At 41.4% G+C, this 7,409-nt stretch overlaps 1 protein-coding gene across 1 annotated transcript in view; it reads right to left on the bottom strand.

Annotated features, from left to right (window-relative positions):
• Positions 1 to 2,774: 2,774 nt before the first annotated feature.
• LOC307185630 (uncharacterized protein) overlaps positions 2,775 to 7,409 on the bottom strand; it is a 293,961-nt gene continuing 289,326 nt past the window's right edge. The window contains exons 11-12 of the transcript XR_013828125.1: positions 6,812 to 6,871; positions 2,775 to 2,834 (exon numbers count right to left, since the gene is read on the bottom strand). The gene's annotated coding sequence lies outside the window, so the exon portion shown is untranslated. The remainder of the gene's footprint in view (positions 2,835 to 6,811; positions 6,872 to 7,409) is intronic.

Genomic DNA, 7,409 nt, shown 5'->3' with positions numbered 1-7,409 from the left:
TCAAACATTACTTCAATGTTTTGATTTTTAAAAAACCTACCTCTTTTTTTTTTTTTTTTTGCGGTATGCGGGCCTCTCACTGCTGTGGCCTCTCCCGTTGTGGAGCACAGGCTCCGGACACGCAGGCTCAGCGGCCATGGCTCACTGGGCCCAGCCGCTCCGTGGCACGTGGGATCTTCCCGGACCGGGGCACGAACCCGTTTCCCCTGCGTCGGCAGGCGGACTCTCAACCACTGCGCCACCAGAGAAGCCCAAAAAACCTACCTCTTAATTAAAGATGTAAAGAAAGATTTTTTTCAAAGACATTTAGAAGAAGTGTTTCACATATGATAGCTCTATTCCCAATAATCCTAAACGTTACTACTATCAGCACTAAAAAGGAAGAAAAAGATAGTAATGGGAAGAATAGAAATATGAAAAGAGAACTGGAAGTTATACTTTAAATAAACTTCTCCTGGCAGTTGAAGCTCTTGGAGGCTGGCATAGTTACCCAAGTTGGAAAGATGGAAAGTAGAAGGAAATGCTACCCCTAGGGATACTTAAGGCCAGATTTGCCAAAGTGCTGGAAAACAAAATGCAGGAAAATCCCCTGAATATGTCGTCAGGGCAATGGCCTAAGTACCTCCAGATAACTTTCCCTGTTCACCATTGATGGGGTAAGAAGGCTCTGAGTCTGGTTTGCTCTCTCACTGATTCCAGTGTGACCTCAGGCAATTTGCTTCACCTGGCTGCCTCTTTCCCCTCTCCTCAGAGAATGTAGAAAATGACACTTGGTGGGACTTAATGTTTATAACCACTTCAAGATTTCAAAGAGAAAGTTATCAGAGATGGACAAAGTATAGTTCCTTGTCACTCTACATGATGGTAAATGAAAGTTGAAATCTGGAAATAAAGTCCAAACCAGGTTTAATATGTTAGTTTAAGTTTGCGTTTACTGTGTTTCCATTTAATTCAATTTGATTCTATGCAATTTCATTCCATGTGTATTTATTAAGGAGCGACGATTACCTTCGGAAAACTCAAAATCCAGGGCCTGCAGAAATTGGTTCACTGGCCATCTTGGAAGGCAAAGGGGTTCCTCTACTTGAAGGACAGAAAAAGAATCTCCCAAATCCCTATGTGGTTCAGCAATTCTATTATATCCAGAGGTGAAGCTCAGTGGGAAAACTGGGAGACAGTACAGTCAACCCATCGGCAAACATTTTTGAGCTCCTAGTTGGTTGCAGAGGCTGTTCTAGATGCTGGGGAATTCAGACTGAAATTCAGTCCCTGGATGAAACTATGGAGGAAACCATGCTCTCTCAGGGCCTTATTTCACAGTTCCGGTAAAGGATATGATCCTATTTCTACTACTGTACTTCATGCTAAGAGAGTGAATGGGAAAGCATCCTGAGCCGAAAATGGATCGACCACTACTAATAACAGTAACAACAAATATACAGCGAGAGCCTCCTGTGTTCCAGCACAGAGTTAAGCATCAATATACATCACAGTTCTTCAAAACAGCCTTTTCTTTTCCAAATACGAGGAACCTGAGGCTTAGAGAGCCATGGTAACCAGCTAGTGGGTGCGACACAAACCCAGGCCTCTCTTGATTCCAAAGAGTTATAAGGAGTAATGAAATCTGGTCAGCTGAACGTCTGCTCTCGTACTCAGTGGTGGCCCTTTTATTCTCTCTTTGCTCAGTTGTTGCTGCCTGTTCTGCAAATAATTAGCAATTTTGTATGAAATTCCTCACTTTTGTGGGAAGTCCATTGCACTGACCTACAATGAAAAGCTATTTCCTTCCAAAGACTCTGAGCTAAGGCATCTGCGTTGCCATCCGGAAAGGAACATCTTAGAGAGCAAAGGGAGGGGTTAAAGGAAAGGTTTATTAAGCAGTTACTATGTGCCAGGCACTTGTTTAAAATTTGTTTGAAAAACAAGTGTTTAAAAACATTTCATTTTGGGACTTCCCTGGTGGTCCAGTGGTTAAGTCTCCATGCTTCCACTGCAGGGAGCATAAGTTCGATCCCTGGGAACTAAGGTCTTGCATGCCATGTGGCATGGAAAAAAAAAAAAAAATCTCATTTATTTCTCAGAGAAACTTCAAAAGAGGAGAATATCAAGGTTCAGAAAAGATAAACCATACACCCAAGGCTGTGTAGAAAACAGTGGCAGAGCTGGGGTTTGAATTCACATTAAGCTCCTGCCTCTCCCCCGACCTGTGCTGCCTCTGAAAAAAGTATACTTACAGTATCTTGCTTGGTCAAATATTCTTATGATTTAAATAAATCAGTGAGGGATTTCCCTGGTGGCGCAGTGGTTAAGAATCCGCCTGCCAACGCAGGGGACACGTGTTCAAGCCCTGGTCCGGGAAGATTCCACATGCTGCGGAGCAACTAAGCCCGTGCACCACAACTACTGAAGCCCGCGCGCCTAGAGCCCATGCTCCACAACAGGAGAAGACACCTCAATGAGAAGCCCATGCACCGCAATGAAGAGTAGCCCCAACTAGAGAAAGCCCACGTGCAGCAACGAAGACCCAACACAGCCAAAATAAACAAATAAATAAACAAACAGTGAAAACCACCACTACTGCAACAGCACAGAATAGATCTCTGCTCAAATATCACCTCCTCAAGACAAAAAGCTTCCCCTGAAGTAGCCAACCTCCCTACCCTACCCCTACAGCTTTATTTTTCTTTGTTGCACTTACCACCTTCTGACGAAGCCCAGGGTTATTTGTCTTTATCGTCTGTCCTTCTTACTGGAATATGAGTGTCTAGAGGGTATGCATCTCATCTGACTTGTTAATTTCCATATCCATCATGCCTAGAACAGTGCCATCATGCCTAGAAATAAATAATAAACATTTATTAAATAAATGCATGAAAGCAGGTTTTTAAAGGCAGGGTAGATAGCAAACCTGCAACAGTCAAAGCACAATGTGGTTTAGTCTCGAAAAGATCACCTTGGTGCAACAAATGCAGTGATTTGAATTAAATTTTTTTTTTCATAGGTTAAAAGTGACTCCCAACTTAAGAAATCACTACTCGTTATCTAAAATTTGGCTCAATATAAGGCTTCACTTAAGAACCCCATCAGCATTATTTATTTTATTAGGCATTTTTAATAATACTTTATAGACATTTTGTCATTGTAAATGGAAATGTATTTACTTTAAATATTATTACCTTCCAGAAGCCTAAGGGCAAAGCAGACATTTTAATTTATCTTGCAAAGCTACGAAGTTAGAGAGAGGGTGGAAAGATTGATGAAAAATGAAAAGATCGGGCTTCCCTGGTGGTGCAGTTGTTGAGAGTCCGCCTGCGGATGCAGGGGACACGGGTTCGTGCCCCGGTCTGGGAGGATCCCACATGCCGCGGAGCGGCTGGTCCCGTGAGCCATGGCCGCTGGGCCTGCCTGTCTGGAGCCTGTGCTCCACAACGGGAGAGGCCACAGAAGTGAGGGGCCCACGTACCGCCAAAAAAAAAAAAAAGAAAAAGAAAAGATCAGAAGAGAGACAACTAAATTACAAAAATAAAAATGTGTTAGTTTTATCTATGAACGCCCCCCCCAAATTACCTGATAACTACTACAGACATCTCAAAATCCAGATAAATAACAATATTTTTATTAACTGTTTGATACACCTGTTTTTCCCTACATTATTTAGTTGAGTTCTCTTTGATTTCCTCAAAGACAAAGTTATATGACAATAACTTTGTAATATTTTTTTCCATTAACCTCTAGCATAGTTAATTAATACTAGTTTTTATTATTGATAATTGGCTTGCGCACCACATGGTTTATTACTGATAATTGACCTGCACTGTAACATGGTTGCAGGTTTGTGCCCAGAAACGTAGGAATTCTGATAAATTCTATTTTTCATGGTAGCCAAAAAAAGCATGGTGCATTTATAATTATATGCGCTGCATCATCTAGCATGTTCCTGAAAGGGGAAAGCTTCACATTTGACTAGGCATCAATAAGAAACTAATTCTTCACTGGCAGTTTTTATATTTAGCTACTGAAAAAGTTTCCACAGACTAATTTGTGGTGCTGTACATGCCAACCTATGTTTCTCCTTTACTACCAAATACAGTGTCAGCACCCTAAAATGGGTTGGTGTTATGGTAAGACCTCTGACCCTGCCCTTCAGGGTTTCCACACCAGGCATATCGGCACAACACATGGGGGGAGTGTGCCTGGGAGCTGTTCATTCCTATGCTGGCGCAGCTGGCAATAACTTGACGTGAATGTGACTGAGAACCACATAAATATATTCCACCGAAACCAAGCTGAACCAATCCCCAACTCATCTTCCCTTGAGCTGGATTTCAATAATGCTCCACCACCACTTGGAGGGGAAGTCGGAGTGAAAAAAGACAACAATCTTAACCAAAGTCAGTTCAAGTATTTTACTTTGGCAAATTTTACAAAGGCATGTGAACATGTGAACACATTGCTGGTGTTCCTTCCGGGGCCTTGGAAGGGAGGGTCCTGAGCTTCTGCTTCATTAACTTCATGACAGATTCTCCTGTAATGGGTTCACATGCACTACACTTGCTAACCTCCATCTCTTTCTTTGCACTGACAAGGCATAGTTTTGCTCTCCCTCCCACTCTTCCTGTCTTTCAAATAACTGTCTCCTTATCATTCGTGTCTCAGCTCAGAGAAGCTTTTTCTGATCTCCTATGTGTATCATTCCCCTCACTCTGCCATGTTACCCTGTTCCTCTCTCTTTTTAGCTCTCATTTCTCTCTGAAGCTATTTTATTTACTTATTTACTGTCTGGCTTCTCCAGTAAAATATGGGCTCCAAGAGAGCAGGAATTTTGCCTGGAATGCTTACAGCTACACCACCTGAACCTAGAATGAGCATCTGGCACTCATTCATTCAAATGACTTTTGAATGAATGAATGAACTATATGCTTAAAAGCGCATAAATTAGCTTAAGAATATAATTTGCTCAAGAATATAATTTTACCATTTTAATCAAGTTACTCCAACTCTAGTCCCCCATTTCACTGTGCTGGCTGAAAGCCAATCTCAGGTATGGTTAGGGCTCCTTCCTCCCTGGGGTTTGCAAAGGTGTTAGAATTCAACAGAGGAGCAGGTCATCAGTCATTGCCCTCACTGGTCACTGAACTGTCCATGGTCTTGGCCAGCAGTCAGGTCCTAACTGCAGCTTCTGTGACATGCATGTGGCTGAGGAAGGTTGACAAGGATCGGGGGAGCCCTGCTTTTGGTGTTTGGCCTCGCTCTAAAGACCCTGCAGCCCTTTCCCCCGAGGCCTTGCCATTCTTTCCCTGACAGCAGCATGGTGGTCTACCGACCACTAGTCCCTCCTAGTCAGAACTAAGCCCCTCCCTTGCTTTTCTCAAAGGCATTGCTCTGGGACACCTTGCAAAATCATTTCATGGTGTTTAGACCTTATGAAACTGAGAATCACGGTTACCACCTTCTGTTTCTGCTCAGAAAAATCCTTGAGTTAAGGAAATTGTAAGGGTCTGACTACTTTCTTGGAATAGGAAGAATGTGGGAAATCTGAAGAACAAACAAAATTATCAAAATCTCAAAAGTGATCTTGTCACCTCCATTTTATATATTCTTGTATATTGGAAAGGAAACTAACCGGCAGTTTGGCTGACCGTATGCTGTGGCTCTCTGTTATGGGCTAAATTTTATCCCCCCAAATTCATGCATTGGAGTCCTACACACCAGTATCTCAGAATGTGACTGTATTTGGAGATAGGGGCTTTACAGGTAATTCGGCCTAATGAGGTCATTGGGGTGGTCTTCATCCAATGCTTGCCATCCTTATAAGAAGGGGAGATTAAGAGACAGACAGGTACAGAGAGAAGGCCATGTAAAGACACTTGGAGAAGACAGCCATCTACAAGTCAAGGGGACAGGCCTCAGAAGGCTCTGCTGACACCTTGATCTCAGACTTCTAGCCTCCAAAGTTGTGGGAAAATAAATTTCTGTTCTTGAAGCCATCCAGTCTGTGGTACTTTGTAATGGAGGCCTAGCAAACTGATAGACTCCCTGATGCTGCAAGGTTGGGCAAGGCAGCCACTCTGGGGTCTGTGTAATAGTAGGAGTTGTTAGTGTGCATTCTTTAGCTCTGCAAGCCTCTGTGATGGAACTTTAAATCACCAGCAGTAGCAACAGTGCTGGTTTCTCCCCAAACCACATTCAGCCTCAAAGCAAGAGCGGGCACGTAGATGTGCAGGGAAAATGCTTTCAGCAGGGCCTGGGGGTGTCTTCTTTCACACGGCTCCTTATCGCCTTCACTGGAATGCCGCAGAGCCCAACACCACCTGCTCGCATGGCATTTCACTCATGTGCATTCCAGGAAACAACACAAATACTCGAGTGGCAGCAGGCCCTAGCGGGGTCAGCAGATGATGAATTAGTGATTCTCCAATAGTCAGAGTTGCGTAACTGTTAAATATGAGTTCACAAATATTTATCCATTGTATCGATTATCTGTATATTTATTTTTTAACACAGAATGAAGTTCTGATATCTGTAATTCCAACCAGCATGTTGCCTCTTGCTGTCTTTGTCTGGGATATTCATTTCTTCTCGTATACACAATCTTATGTCTAATTGTTGTCAGTCATTTTTTGCAGGGAGAAAAATAAGACAATAAAAAAAATGCATTGTTTCAAAGCTCCAAATTTTAACACTGATTTTGGAGGGTATAATTTAGTGATAGTTCCAAATTATGATTGTACCTATGGAAAAATGGTTTTGTTTGTTTAAAAATATAAAAGCTACCAGGAAAATCTCATCTTTGATAATTCATTGACATTACCTTATATTTTTCCTTAAATTATCTTTAGTTTTTCTGATGTTTCAGATAATCCAGTACTATCTGAAATGCAAAAAAATGAAATATTTATTAGCAAAAACATAAAGTAGCAAAATGATATAGTCAGCAGACATCATGAGTCATAGCATTGTATTTCATTCCTTGACATTAGAGACAAATGCCCTCCAGTGTTTTGGAAAAGTCTAAAACTATTTTTTCTAATATGTTGATTTAACTCCCTCTTCATTGTCCTAAAGTACACACACACATGAACACACAGGCACATACATACATACACACCACTTTTATAAAGTATGCTTTTTGAAAATGAAACTTTTAATATGTATTTATCCTACAAGGACTTTAATCCATGTGGTTTCATTTGGTGATTCATTCAAATTTAACTCACATAAATATATTAGCTAATGTTGCAAGAGGCCTGCTACAGTTTTTTAAAGTCCTTTTAATAAGCACCAAGTTTTGGTGTCCCAAAAGGAAAGAAAACTTAAACTTGGTTTCAATACTGAAATCATGGTGCATTTTTTTCAGTTTTGGTCATTCTAAATTTCACATAATTTTACAATAATGTTGTGAGATAATA

This window comes from Stenella coeruleoalba (assembly GCF_951394435.1).
Source record: "Stenella coeruleoalba genome assembly, chromosome: 4".
Classification (NCBI taxonomy): Eukaryota; Metazoa; Chordata; class Mammalia; order Artiodactyla; family Delphinidae; genus Stenella; species Stenella coeruleoalba.
Note: the sequence above shows the minus strand (reverse complement) of the source record. Positions and strands in the feature narration are given on the sequence as shown.